Genomic DNA, 15941 nt, shown 5'->3' on the forward strand with positions numbered 1-15941 from the left:
CCTATAATCCTTTAATTTAAATCCTTTTTATCCTGTTACCTTATACTCAATTCTCTCCGTATCTTGTGAATTTCCGGGAAAAATCAAAGTGTTCGGATTTGGATTCTGACGATCTTTACATACACTTATATCCCATATAAAGTACTAATAAAATCTCAGAATATCCATATCAGAACCCCTACATAGTGTGGCATAAAAAGTTTTCTCATTCAGCAAAAACACTATTCATAAGGGTTTCAAAAATTTCCCAAAAATTGGGGTTATTACACCTCCTATACTGGGCATCACCCATCCCAGCACCCTCCTGAGCTCTCGACGAACCAGCCTCACCACGCCCTGGCCTAGCCATAGTAGCACCTCGTGCTGGACGTCCTCCTGGAAGACGATAACCCAGCCCATGCGCCTCAGGCTCACCACCGGTCCACTCCTGCATCCCATTCAGAGTGCCAGAATCTATCGGAGCTGCTGGCAACTGCAACTGCTCATGAGCCGGCCAGTTCACTCCTACTGCTCGGCATAGCTTCGTAACCGTGGATGCATAAGGGATGTTCATATGCTTTGCTCCCCTCAAAAACTTCAGAATTCCTTGGTAGATAAACTCACCAAGGTCCACATAGTATTCTTCATTCAGAATTCCCCACAACAGCTGTGCTCTCTCAACTGTGACCTCGTGTGCATGTGAAGAAGGCAAAATATTAGCACATATAAATGCATTCCATGCACGGGCATACCTGTTCATGGCGATCGCCGGAAAGTGACGATACTCATTATTGGCTGGACTGCGGTTCCAAACTGTGCCCGGTCGACAGAGAATCACACAAATCAAATCCAAGTCAAAATCCTCAGCAGTCTTTTCATTCCAGTTCTCCTCCTCGGGCTTCCTCTCTCGCTGTCCAATCACACGGTGAATCGCCGCAGGATGATAATCAACCGTCAGCCCACGGACTACAGAAAACCCATTCTTTTCAGTCTTCGCGTTCACGTAGGACTCGCGAACAACGCTCATCGGTACTGCTTCGGGTGACTCACAAAAAGCTATCCACCCCTTCTCTGCAATCATGGGCAACAACTCACCATCCCTCCCTAATGGTAAAAACCCCCTCTCTTTCAGAATCGGCTTCCCCAACAGCCTAGTGTACTCCTCCTCCGCAGCTCTGTCAGTTAACCGAGGTCTTGCAGCAGTACCCCTCGATGAATCAACAGTAGGAACTGTGCTGCTGCTGTCAATAGTGCGTGCTCTCTTGGGTGCCATTGATTCGTGAATAAAAGTGTGTAAGAACTGATTTTTGATGTTTGTGAGAGGGTTTAAGTGTAGGAAGTTTTGTGAGAGATATGTAGGATAGGTGTATGTATATATAGGGTGTGGATTAGATTAGGGTTTGGGAATTAAGGGATAAAATGATGGGGTAGTGGGAATAATTCGTGGGTTTATGGGCTACAACTGTTTTTGTGTTTTATTTTGTTTTGTTTTTTTTTTCTGAACTGTAAAAAATTTTCTGGAACTCGACCCCTGCGCGGCCGCTCAGCATTTCTGCGCGGGCGCGCAGCAAGCTGCGCGGCCGCTCAGCATAGCTGCGCGGGCGCGCAGAGGGTCTCTGGAATTTTTTTTTTCAGCCCCTGTTTTCTGATTTTTTTGTGTTTTTGGATAGGTTATTAACTTCTAAGGGTTCCTGTAACAACAATTCATGGGTTACCTCCCACGCAGCGCTTCTTTTTCGTCATTAGCTTGACGTTCCGTACCTTTCTCAAGTAGTCAACAAAATGGCACTAACCACCTCTCGGTTTGCCATGTCCCCATAGTAGTGCTTCAACCGCTGACCGTTAACCTTGAATGCTTGGTCCGAATCATTCTCAAAAATTTCCACCGCTCTATGTGGAAACACAGTTTTGACACTAAAAGGTCCAGACCATCTTGATTTCAACTTCCCAGGAAAAAGTCGGAGCCGAGAGTTGAATAACAGAACTTGTTGCCCTGGCACAAATAACTTAGGATGTAGCTTCCTATCGTGCCACCTCTTCACCTTTTCCTTATACATTTTGTTATTCTCGTACGCTTGAAGTCGAAATTCATCAAGTTCATTAAGCTGAAGCATTCTTTTCTTACCAGCTGCATCTAAATCCAGGTTCAATTTCTTCAATGCCCAGTAGGCTTTATGCTCAAGCTCCGCCGGTAGATGATATCCCTTACCGTACACCAACTGAAACGGTGACATCCCAAGTGGAGTTTTGTATGCTGTTCTGTAAGCCCAAACAGCTTCATCGAGCTTTAAAGACCAATCCTTCCTTGACGGACAAACAACCTTCTCTAGAATACGCTTTATCTCTCTGTTAGACACTTCCGCTTGACCATTTGTTTGCGGATGATAGGCAGTAGCTACTCGATGATTCACATTATAACGCTGCATCATAGAAGTGAACTTACGGTTGCAAAAATGCGATCCTTCATCACTTATGATTACCCGAGGCGTTCCAAACCTTGTGAAAATTTGCTTATGAAGAAAATTTAGTACTACCTTTGCATCGTTTGTCAGTAAAGCTTTAACTTCGACCCATTTTGAGACATAATCGACTGCCAGCAAGATGTACTGATTATTGCAAGACGAGATAAAAGGCCCCATGAAATCGATTCCCCACACATCAAAGACCTCGACTTCAAGCATCACATTTAATGGCATCTCATCCTTCCTTGACAAATTTCCCACTCTTTGGCAACGATCACACCTTAAAACAAACTGATGAGCATCCTTGAACAAAGTAGGCCAGATTAAACCTGCTTGCAGAATACGAGCTTCCGTCTTCTCACCTCCATAGTGTCCACCATAAACCGTGGAATGGCAGTCTCGTAATATCCCCTCCGTCTCACAGAACGGGATACATCTCCTGATGATCTGGTCAGCTCCCTGTCTAGACAAATATGGTTCATCCCACATATACCACTTCACCTCATGCATAAACTTCTTCTTTTGAGCGGATGTCAAATTAAGAGGCATTATATTGCTGACGAGATAGTTTACAATATCTGCAAACCATGGTTCTTCCTCTTGAATTGCAAACAACTGCTCATCCGGAAAAGATTCATTGATTAACGTCCTATCTTGTGAAGTAGAATCGGGATTCTCCAACCTAGAGAGATGGTCAGCTACTTGATTCTCAGTACCTTTTCTATCTTTGATCTCTAACTCAAATTCCTGAAGTAAAAGCACCCAACGAATGAGTCTCGGCTTCGAATCCTTCTTAGAAACCAGATAGCGAATAGCTGCATGATCAGTGAATACTGTTACTTTCGTACCAAGCAGATAAGATCGAAATTTCTCAAAGCCAAAGACTATAGCCAAAAGCTCCTTCTCAGTAGTGGTGTAGTTCAATTGGGCCCCATTTAAAGTCTTACTCGCATAGTAGACCACATGGAAGATATTTTTCTTGCGCTGTCCCAGAACTGCACCTACCGCATAATCACTCGCATCACACATCATCTCAAATGGTTATGTCCAATCTGGTGCTGTAATAACTGGTGCAGTGATCAAACTCTTCTTGAGAGTCTCGAATGCTGCCAACAATTCATCATCAAATTTGAAAGGCACATCTTTCTCAAGCAAATTGCACAACGGCTTAGATATCTTTGAAAAGTCCTTGATGAATCGCCGATAAAAACCCGCATGACCAAGAAAATTACGGATTCCTTTCACAGAATTGGGTGGGGGAAGATTTTCAATGACTCCCACCTTGGCCTTGTCCACCTCCAGACCCTTGCTAGAGACCTTATGCCCAAGGATAATGCCTTCACGCACCATAAAATGACATTTCTCCCAATTAAGCACCAAATTAGTTTCCACGCATCTTTTGAGTACGGCGCGCAGATTATTCAAACATTCATCATATGAGTGTCCAAAGACGGAGAAGTCATCCATGAACACTTCGACGTTATTTCCAATCATGTCAGAGAATATAGCCATCATACATCTCTGAAAGGTGGCCGGGGCGCCACATAACCCAAACGAAACTCTACGAAAAGCAAATGTGCCAAATGGACAAGTGAAGGTAGTCTTTTCCTGATCCTCTGGTGCAATACAAATCTGATTATACCCGGAATAACCATCCAGAAGACAAAAATACTCATGTCCCGCCAATCTGTCAAGTATTTGATCAATAAATGGAAGAGGAAAGTGATCCTTCCTTGTGGCTTTGTTCAATTTCCTATAATCCATGCATACTCTCCATCCTGTAACTGTTCGAGTAGGGATGAACTCATTCTTTTCATTTGCGACCATAGTGATACCTCCTTTCTTAGGTACACATTGTACGGGGCTCACCCACGAGCTGTCAGAAATAGGATAAATGATGCCTGCATCTAGCCATTTCAGAATTTCTTTCTTTACCACCTCCTTCATGATCGGGTTCAGTCTTCGCTGCTGTTCCACAGTTGGCTTACTACCTTCCTCTAACAGAATTTTATGCATACAATATGAAGGACTTATCCCCTTGATGTCTGCTATGGTCCATCCTATAGCCGATTTGAATTCTCTCAAAATCCTTAAGAGCTTGTCTTCCTCACTACCTGAAAGGTCAGCTGAAATAATAACAGGTAACGTAGATGAATCACCTAAAAAAGCATACCTCAAGTGTTCAGGTAATGGTTTGAGCTCCAAGGTAGGTGCTTCCTCTATTGATGGTTTGAGCTTCCCTTCAGCGTTCTTGAGGTCAGAAGTACCAAGAGATTCAAATGGTATGTCCAGCTTTCGCTTCCAGGGAGAAGCGTTCAGATATTGTAATTGCTCGTTGCTATCTTCATCATCACTGTCAAATTCCCCCACTAAGGCCTTTTCCAATGCATCAGACATTAGCATGTGGTCGAGTTCCGAAGTAACCGCGGAATCAATCACATCCACTTTTAAGCACTCCTCATCTTCTGTTGGGAATTTCATTGCCTTGAATACGTTGAAGGTCACATCTTGATCTTGGACCCGCATAGTAAGTTCCCCTTTTTGCACATCTATCAAGGTACGGCCAGTAGCCAAGAAAGGCCTCCCCAAGATTATGGGAATCTTCTTATCTTCCTCAAAATCCAGAATAACGAAATCTGCAGGAAAGAAGAGCTTATCCACCTTGACGAGCACATCCTCAACTATGCCCCTTGGGTAAGTAATGGAACGGTCAACCAATTGTAGCGACATGTATGTGGGTTTTGGATCAGGCAGATCCAGCTTTTTAAAGATCGACAAAGGCATTAGATTAATGCTTGCTCCCAAATCACAAAGGCACTTGTCAAAAGTTAGATTGCCAATGGTGCAAGGAATGGTGAAGCTTCCTGGATCTTTCAGTTTTGGCGGTAACTTTTGCTGCAGAGCAGCGCTGCATTCTTCCGTGAGAGCAACGGTTTCAAGGTCATCCAGTTTCACCTTCCTTGAAAGAATAGTCTTCATGAACTTCGCATAACTACGCATTTGTTCCAGAGCCTCAGCGAAAGGTATATTGATGTGAAGTTTCTTGAACACCTCCAGAAACTTCCCAAACTGTCTATCCAGCTTTTGTTGCTGCAATCTCTTAGGAAAAGGTGGTGGAGGATAGAGCTGTTTCTCCCCTGTATTAGCCTCAGGCAGAGTGTGTTCAACAGTAGTCTTCCTTGGTTCCACCGCTTTCTCCTTTTGCTTAGATTCTTCATCTCTAACTTCAGCTTCGACTTCTTTTGCCTTTTCAGCATCAACTACTTTTCCAGACCTTAAGGTAATAGCCTTGACTTGCTCTTTAGCTTCCTTCCGTGTCACTGGGAAGACTGCCAGGTTGACGATTGAGCACTGCATTGGCTAATTGACCGATTTGATTTTCCAAGGTCTTGATAGAAACCGCCTGACTCTTGCACAACAGCTTAAGTTCCTCAAAATCAGCACTAGTAGGTGCAGCTGCACTTCCCTGTTGAGGATATGATTGCCTTGTAGCATACTGCTGTGGTTGCTAGAATCCAGGTGGGTTAAACTGTTTACTGACTCCTTGCTGATATGTTGGCTGAATCGCATTCTGATTATTCCCCCAGCTGAAATTTGGATGATTTCTGTTATTAGGATGATAGGTCGCTGGCACAGGCTGCTGTTGTCGCTGATAATTATTCACATACTGAACAGATTCGTTGACAAGAGAACACTGATCCGTAGCATGAGAACCTGTACAAAGCTCACAAACCATAGCTGTTTGATTAACTCCATACGTAGCCAGAGAATCGACCTTCATTGATAGCGCTTGGAGCTGGGCTGCAATAGCGGTGGCTGCATCAACTTCCAGAATACCTGCTACCTTGCCTGACGTCATCCTCTGAGTTGGGTTTTGATGCTCATTTGCAGCCATCGTCTCTATAAGATTATACGCCTCAGTATAGCTTTTAGCCCATAAGGCGCCTCCAGCTGCTGCATCGAGCATGGGCCGAGATTGGGCCCCCAAACCATTATAGAAACCAGTGATCACCATCCAATCCGGCATTCCATGATGTGGACATTTTCTCAACATTTCCTTGTAGCGTTCCCAAGCCTCGCACATAGATTCTGTAGGTTGCTGCGCAAACTGAGTAAGAGCACTTCTCATAGCAGCAGTCTTTGCCATTGGATAAAACTTCACCAGAAACTTTTGCGCAAGATCTTGCCACGTAGTGATGGACCCAGCTGGTTCAGAATGTAACCAGTCTTTAGCCTTATCCCTCAGTGAGAATGGGAAAAGCCTCAACTTGATAGCCTCATCAGTCACGCCATTATACTTAAAAGTGCTGCAGATCTCGACAAAATTTCTTATGTGCACGTTGGGGTCTTCAGTTGCCGCTCCTCCAAAAGAAACAGAATTCTGCACCATCTGAATAGTGCCCGACTTGATTTCAAAGGTGTTAGCTTGAATAGCCGGATGAAGGATGCTTGACTGAATATCATCAATTTTAGGCCGAGAAAAATTCATAAGAGCTGGATCAGCTTGAACAATACGATCTCCCATGTTTACTGGTTCTTTCTGCTCAGTTCCTGAATCCGAATCCTCAAAATCTAACTTCTTCGGAATATCAAGAACTTCGTCTGTCTCCTCAGCTGTATCTAAAGTCCTCTTGCGAGCACGAGAACGAGTTTGCATAAACGCTTGCTAAAGTACCTGAAACACAACCGAAAAGAGTAAGTAACTACTACGTCCTAATCACTGAGTCCTAATGACCAATGATGGTAAGCACATAAACTAAACAAATACGCCGAGTCCCCGGCAGCGGCGCCAAAAACTTGTTAGGGCGAAAACACGCGCTAATATTCACGCAAGTATACGCGTTCGCAAGTAATATAAAATACTTTCTAGTTCGTTCCCTCAGAGACTCAGACTAATTTATTGTCTAATTAAACTCACTCACCAATGTATGATTACTTCTCAATGTTAAGATAATAACACTTAAAATTGTTGATCAAATATTAACTATAATTAACTACTTAATTAACCACTTAACTAACACTTCAAATTATCAATAATAAAACACTCATGAGATCACAACTTCATTATTACTTCCTTCTATAGCCATTGTTATTACCTTTAGCATGTGACAGTGATGATATTAATCGAATAACACGAAACTGATAAAAGCCAACTTTCATTGTACTAATACCATTCTACCAAACATCCACAATTAAGATAGAAGTTGAATAGTCATCAATTATGTTGAGTTCCTATATGTCTACAGAAATTGACAACACAACGATTTAAGCACAAGTTATTTCTTTTGATTACATAGGGCAAATAAAACTGTTAGAGTTACCCACTAATCATGCTCAATGTACATGAACCTATGCTAGCATGGCAAGTTCTAAATCTCAAGATCCACCGTCGCTTCACAAGAGATTAACACCCTATCTTATATGTTCGCGACGCACATAAGACGAATACGCACAACCAATACTAGATATCATGCAATCATCACACACTAAAGTATTAAACAATTAACTAAAGAATTCCATAATAAATCCGTTGTAACCCCATGATCACGATTAGCCCATAATAGAACTTATCGCCATCATGGGTTCATATGAAATCATGACAAACAACACAAGAAAATAATAACTACACTAATTATATTAAAACCGAGTACGTCACAAGAGTAAATAAGTCAAAGCAAGAAAACTAGCATCCAACGTTACAACGAAACAAGAATCACAAGAATATATGCTTCCTCTTCGTTGCGGTGTGCTAAATCGGTCTTCTTCCTTATCTTCTTTGCTTCTTGCGTAAAACACAATCTAAAACATAATCTCCTTAATACTCTCTATGAAAACGTCTCAAATCTGCCTATATAATAGTCCCATAAAACTCAGATTACATAGAAGTTGGAAGCCAAACAGAAGTAGAAGTCTAAAATAATTTTTATTTTTTCCCGACCCTGCGCGGCCGCTCAGCATATCTGCGTGGGCGCGCAGGCTGCTGCGCGGCCGCTCAGCATTGCTGCGCGGGCGCGCAGGACCCTACTGGAAAAATTCTAAGCTTGCTCCGTTTCTTCGCCGTAATCTGCCCATTCATTTCCTCTCGCAATGGTGAACACATGCCAAGGCTTATTCTTGATGATTCCTCCCCCGAAATGTAACTAATACCCTGAAATGCATAAACACTAGAAAAACGCATCAAATACACAAAATACTTGATTTCAAGACACCAATTTAAGCCATTTTAAGACGTTCTAAGTGGTATAAAATGCCACTTATCAGGTTCAACAAACGAAAATATTCAAAAAGCTTCGATAAAAGAACATGGTAGGGAAGATGCATGGAATCATGATTGACACAGTGACTCATATTATGGATTATCAAGGAGGCAATATCGCAAGGGATTTTCTTAACAAAAACAGACTACAACACGGAATCTTGAAACACAACCCTATAACGACCACTTTTTCTAGGGAGGACATTTGAATAAAATAAACAAAACAATGATAAAAAATAGGGGTCAAGTCAGATATCAGTGGTTTAACTGAGACATAGATAAAATTGTCACCAAGAATTGCTTTGAGCTGTTCTTCATACTGGAGACCAGGAATATCATCGAACGCTTGATAGGAAGTGAAGGCACACAGACCTTTGTCTGAAACACCGGTGAGGTGAGAGAGCAAATCAGCCTTGAAGTAGATTGGACTTCCTTGGACTTCCGAGAACACAATGTTTTCTTGCAAAATCCAAAAAATAACATAAAATTCCTTGACCAGGTCTAGGTAAATGACTTCAGGAAGCGACAACAAAGAAACACAGCCGACAGATTCAAAAAGTTGAGATACTCCAATTCGATTGAGGATTTCTAAATCGCATAACCGCTCCTTCAAAATAGATTTGGATAAAATCTTTGAACCACTAGGCTTTGCATGTACCGGAGATGACTCGTGTGAAGCACCATTAGAGACTTCAGATTCAAACTTTCCCAGTCGACGATGTTTGGAACCAGAGGCACCAGTGTTTGGGGTTTGGTGAGCGAAAGAGCATTATCGTGTGTTGTGGGTGTTTTGGCGAGCCATTTGAGAGTGAAAGTGAAGGGTTGAGAGAAAAATGGTTAAAGCTTTTTAGAAAAAGTGAGATTAGAATTAATAAAATGAAAAGATGTGAGAGAGAAGTATATAAAGGAGAGAAGATAAAGAAGTGGAAGGTGAATAGAAGTGAAGAGTGAATCAGATTGAGAGGAGATGTACATAAATCAAAAGACATGCATGACAAACGAGGAGGTAGGAAGTGATAAGTCATGTCAAGAGATATTCACAATCTCTTTGCATATAAAACGGTGAAACACACAACAATAAAAAAAATAATAAATAGATATAACATACAGAAAAATGCCACGCGGTAAACCATATCAAAATAAAATAAAAGATAAAAACATACAATCAGATAACATTCCCAAACACAAGAAAAATATAAAGAAAGAAAATTAAATAAACAGAGCACGGGAACAACAATACATATAATTATTATAAGAAATAAAATCACATAACTATCACAAAGAACACATACCTAATTGGCGACGCATTAAACAAAAACGAACCTCAGTCAACGGTTTAGTAAAAATGTCTGCACGCTGTTTCTCGGTAGATATATAAATAAGCTCAATATTTCCCTTAGAAAATTATCTCGTAGAAAATGGAGACGAACATCAATAGGCTTAGTACGTGAATGCATGACAGGATTTTTAGAGATATTAATTGTAGAGGTATTATCACAATAAATAGGAATATTTGAGTAAGAAATACCAAAATCCTGCAATGTTTGCTGCATCCACAATATCTGAGCACAGCAATTACCAGCTACTATGTATTCTCCTTCTGCATTAAAAATAGCTACACATGTTTGCTTTTTATTATGCCATGCAACCAAACAATTACCTAAAAATTCACAAGCACCACTTGTTCTTTTTCTATCAACCTATCACCATGCATAGTCAGCATCTGAAAACTCGATTAAATCAAAGGAAGAGGAGCTTGGATAAAATAATCCCAAGTCACTTTTACCTTTTAAATACTAAAAAATACGTTTAACGGCATTCAAATGAGCTTTTTTAGGTTGAGACTGAAAATGAGCACACAAGCATACACTATACATAATGTCTGGATGAGAGGTAGTTAAATATAAAAGTGATCTGATCATACCTCGAAATTTAGTGACATCTACAGGTGTACCATGTTTATCTTTAGTGACCTTAACTGAAGTACTGATAGGTGTAGCCTTAGGAGTAACATGTTCAAGAGCAAATCTTTTGAGTAGATTATTCACACAAGGATGAAGAAACCGGTGACCATGCTCCTTTAGATGATATTTTTGACATATGTTGTTGCCTTGTCCAACTCCAGTTTCTGCAAGTTTCCACAACTCATTAAATCTAGTCGGCCGGTAGAAACATACCCACCAATTGTAAATCACTTGATTATACTTATAGAGGTACATGTACTCATTGTAATATTTTATCCAAATCGATATATTTTTTAAACTACACAGAATCCTTGTTTTTGTTGTTATTTTTACTAGCTTATAGCCAATAATATGGGGGCTACCTAGTTTGTTTGATTAATATTATTGTTTTCCAAATAAAAAATAGGGTTATGCAGCTTTTCCCATTTATATAATGTTATTATATTAATTTTTATGAAAATAATTTGTTCATTTGTCTATAAAATTAAAATATACAAGGTCTAAATGTTTTATGATAGAAATTTTAACTGGCAACACTCTCAATAATAATAATCTTAGATTATTTATTATTTGTTTTAAATTATTTTTTATATTAATTTTTTATTTAAAATCATTTTCATAAAGTCTTTTAATTTTAAATATTAATAATTACTTTTTTGACATATTTAAAGTGATAGACATTTGAATTTATAGGATACGAGAATTGAATTTTTTTGAGACAATTTTAAGTATTAACAATTTATAGAACATTATTTTTTAAATGGTCAAAATTATATAAAAATTGAAACATTAAAGAGTATATTGTTATGTTTTGCTTAATTATAAATAGTGCATAAATTCTAATAAAAATGGTGCCAAGTATAAATTTTTCTTAGTAGACTAAAAACAAATTGAACACTTAAAAGGAAATATGAGAAAATTTGTGGTTGATTAAGCTGTAGAGACAATATTGAGCATATGGTTATTAAAGGTGCATTGCAATATATGTTAGATTCAGGCATAATATCATCTACGAAAGCACATTTCACCATTTTACCCCAAAACGTTTGCGCAGAAAAAAATATATTGTTACAGCTCTAGTTGAACAATTTAGGAGACTAGTTTAAATTAAACTTTTTAACAGTTTTCATCTACAAAAGCACATTTCACCACTTTTCCAGTGCCCCTAAGCTTTTGCGGAGGAAAAAAATATATTATTAGAGCTCTAGTTGGATAATTGAAAAGACGAATTTCAATTAAACTTTTTAATAGTTTTCCTATTTTACCATGACTATCAAGCCATTATTGTAAGTCATAACATGATCTAATTAAAAGCAGCCTTGTGATTTAGATCCAATCGAAAACTCCCTGTATCATGCAAAATCATAAAAGATAGATAAACAACCTAAAATAAAATATATTTAAAAATATAATTCAAGATATATAAAATTTATAGAGTCAGGAGCAATATATGTCTGAATTTACATGCCAATTGGAAAAAGTGAAATTATAAATACATAATCATTTGTATGGAAAGCTCATTTATAACTGATAGAGCATGCACCAAATAAATCAAATAAAAAGTACTATGAAGACGCGATTGGATACATGTAGCCTTGGCGTTAGTTACATACTGAAGATAGGCTTAATAACAAATAGGCAAGAATATGAAACTAAGATTATTATTCTATCATTCTTCTCCCAACTTAGATTATATTCTTTTTATATAATATAATAGCTTGACTTTTGTAGTTCTGTGAATGAACCAAACATATGTGACAAACGGAAATCCACTATATTGTGCCCAAAATTTCACATGGGCTCCATTTAAAGTCCATAAGGGATTTTTGGCTTCTTTGGTATTAATTGAAATGATTTTAGTATGCATTGAGACCATGAAAATGGATCATTGGGAAAATTCGGGTTTTGATGAGAATCTGGGTTCAGAAGGAGGGGTTTCACTGATTGTATAAACCTCGGGGTCCTTATATGAATTTGGAATTTCTCGGTAGGGGTTCCAATTTATATGGTAGGTACACTTGTGTGTCAGGTGAAGCTCGGGAGGGAAGGATGGGTGCTGGAAGTAACTCTATAATTAATCAGGCTAGAGAGGTGCAGATGCGGGAGCACCTGCGTACCCCCTATCACGGTATTAGTGTTAGTATAACTAATCATGATTGTATTTCACAATTGTTATATAATTATATATAATTTGGTAAATTGTTATATTAATCATGATTGTATTTCAACTAAATTTTGGTGCAGACTTTTTGGCCAAATAAGGGGTACATCGTAAGGGATAAGTGTTATTTTCTAATAATCAACTATGTTAGGTAATGAATAACACAGGGGGGGGTGAATGTGTTTTGGATATTTTTAAGGCTTTTTAAATATTTTAGTTAGTGAACAAAGAAGATAAGAAATGCAACACTATTATGTTAACTGAAAATAAACAGAGCACACAATATTTCAAAAACATGATAGTCTTTTACTACAAATCCTGGGTTCTTTGTAAGTAAAGAACTCAGCTTCTTCTTTGAGAGAGTTACAATAAATTTTAGATCTGTTTGATATAACTTAAAAGCAAAGGACCAGTGTTTACTTTATAGGTTAGTAAACACAGGTTTACACAGCATGTAATAGAATGTACTAAACCCTACTTTAAGTTATCTCTAAAGCTTTCCATTTCTGGCTTAGTGTATCTTTGCAAATCATGCGAATCTGTGACTTTCTTTTGTCAGTTAGTCTTGGCCTTTGATCGTGTACTCTTCAAGCTGCTTTTGTAGACTTTTGAATCTAACTGATTAGATCATTTGTTGATTGATAATCTTGGATATTTAACTTGTCTGCATTCTGTACTTGAGCTTCATATCGTGATCTCCAGTTTGATCAATAGATAACTGACATCTCGATAAGTATAATGGCTTATCGAGATCTCTTAGTTCTCTACAAGTGTTTTGACTTGTCGAGGTCTCTTAGTTCTCTATAAATGAACTTGGCTTGTCGAGGTCTCCAAATTTTTGCATGTGAAAGTGACTTGTCGATATCTCTGAGATCTCTATAAGCATATTGACTTATCGATATCTCTGAGATCTCTAATGAGAAAATTGACTTGTCGATATCCCCAATCTTCATATCTTCATTTTGACTTATCGATATCTCTGAGTTCTCTAATGTAGAAATGACTTGTCCATATCTCAGAGATCTCAATATACATTTTGACTTGTAGATATATCTAAGATCTCTAATGATAATTTGACTTATCGATATCTCCTATCTTCATGTCTTCATTTGGCTTGTCGATATCTCTGAGTCTTCTCTATAAGTTATTTTGGACTTCTCGATAAGTCATTCTGGAGTTCTCGAATGACTTCTCTATATGACTTGATCTGTGACTTTTAGATATCTCTAACTTAAAATATTATTCCTAAAGCAGATTTATTCAACACCAAGCTTCTTCACAATTTCTCTGAGGCATGATCTTCTTGATCTTCTTCCAGAGCTTATTCTTAGGCTTGAGACTGTTTACAGAATAATACTCCAGTCTAATCTATTACATTTTTATAGATCCAAGTGATACAATACATAATATAAATTTAGATTATTATACAACTAATTCTTAGGGTTGTCAATTTGACTTAGTCTTGTTATAGTACAGGCATGTCTTGCACAACAATCTTCCCTAATTTGTGAGAAGATTTCTTATCACAAATTCATGCCTGCTAACAAGACTAACCCCAAGCTACAATGAACAATAAAACATTACATACAAAATTGACAAAAATACAACTTTTATACATTAAGTGATTACATGAGTTTGAAAGATACATTCATCAAATAAATTTCTCATAGCTTGTTTCCTGGCTAATGAGATCCTTTAAGTCTACAAGTACTTGCAATTCTTCTATGATTTGAGTCCCTCTTAGAGCTTCCACAAGCTTGAGCCACTCATCTAGTGAATAACCATTCAAGTAACTAACTCTAAATCTTGAGAATCTACCAACCTTGATGTTTAGAAAGTTTCCATATTTTGATATTCTGCTCATCCCCTTTGCCTTGAGTTCTTCATATTTTTGCTCATATATTTCCATCTCTTCAATATATTTCATTTCCCTTTTCTCCCTTTCAGCCTTTTATTTTGCTCTTCTTTCTTCCCTTACTATCAACCATACCGCCAATACAGACCTCCATGCCTTTGTACCAGTATCCTTATCCTTTATTAAGCTGATCACCCTCTTAATTTATGTGGTTGAAAAGATATCCATTAAATTTCTGCCAAGTAAAGTGTAGGTGTTAGGTCCCGAAGTATCGTAGAAGGGGGGTTGAATACGACACTCACTAAATTAAAAAATTCTTTTGATTCTTTTGCCGATATAAAATTTAGTGTCTGGTTAGTGGTTCCGTGTTCTTGAGGTGAATAGTGTTTGTGACAGTAAAACGAGGAACACAAGATATTCGGGGAAATATATATTCATATATAAATTCACGAGGGTGTTGCTACACTCCGGTAAATAAATTAACGGGCTACAATCTAAGAACAACAAAGTTCCTAGCTTCTACAAAGATTTATAAATCAAATCTTATACAATGATCTAGCTTTTGTTTGTCTAAGGATTTAATTACCGGGTAATGATTATAATGCCCCTATGAATATACAAGAGTTAAATCGGGCATTATAACGTTACTCCGGTGAGAAGTTAAATGATATTTAAAGGTGCTTGAGCTTCTCCGTATTTCTTTGCTTCTATTTTCACCAGCTCTCGTTGGAGAAGAAGATGAATAGAACAAATCTAATTGCTTGATCTGATCTGCTGCTGTGTAGACTTTATATCAATTCAAATGTGTTGCTAAAAACGAACCACACAAATAATTGATTGAATTAATAAAGTTGTTGCTGAGAAGTTTGTTGCGACCAGGGGGTACTCATATTTACTTGTGACCAGAGGGAGTGTTTTAGTACTTAGCTTATTTTTGCACACACTTTACTGGCAACCATGGTGAGGAATTACATTGCCTTAGTGTATTTCAATCTCCAAATTTCCTTGCGACCAAGTAACTTGTGAGTTACTTGCGACCTACTAGTACTTTAGTACTTAACCAAAAAAACCAGTACTTTGATTTCTTTTACTTTTCTTTTCTTTGTTTCCCTTTCTTTGTTTTCCTTTTTTTTGTTTTCTTTTTCTTGTTTTCTTTTTCTTTCTTTTTCTTTTCTTTTCATTCTCCTTTTTTTTATTTAAGTTTAAATTGTAGCTAAATTAATTTATAAAATAAACTTAAATATAACTTATATAAACAGACTAA

At 38.0% G+C, this 15941-nt stretch overlaps 1 non-coding gene across 1 annotated transcript; it reads left to right on the plus strand.

Annotated features, from left to right (window-relative positions):
* The first annotated feature begins 6466 nt into the window (after positions 1–6466).
* Positions 6467–6573, plus strand: LOC141694951 (small nucleolar RNA R71). Its single transcript, XR_012564229.1, has one exon. It is a non-coding gene; the product is annotated as a small nucleolar RNA R71 (small nucleolar RNA).
* Positions 6574–15941: the final 9368 nt, after the last annotated feature.

Source organism: Apium graveolens, chromosome 10 (assembly GCF_009905375.1).
Source record: "Apium graveolens cultivar Ventura chromosome 10, ASM990537v1, whole genome shotgun sequence".
Taxonomy (NCBI): domain Eukaryota; kingdom Viridiplantae; phylum Streptophyta; class Magnoliopsida; order Apiales; family Apiaceae; genus Apium; species Apium graveolens.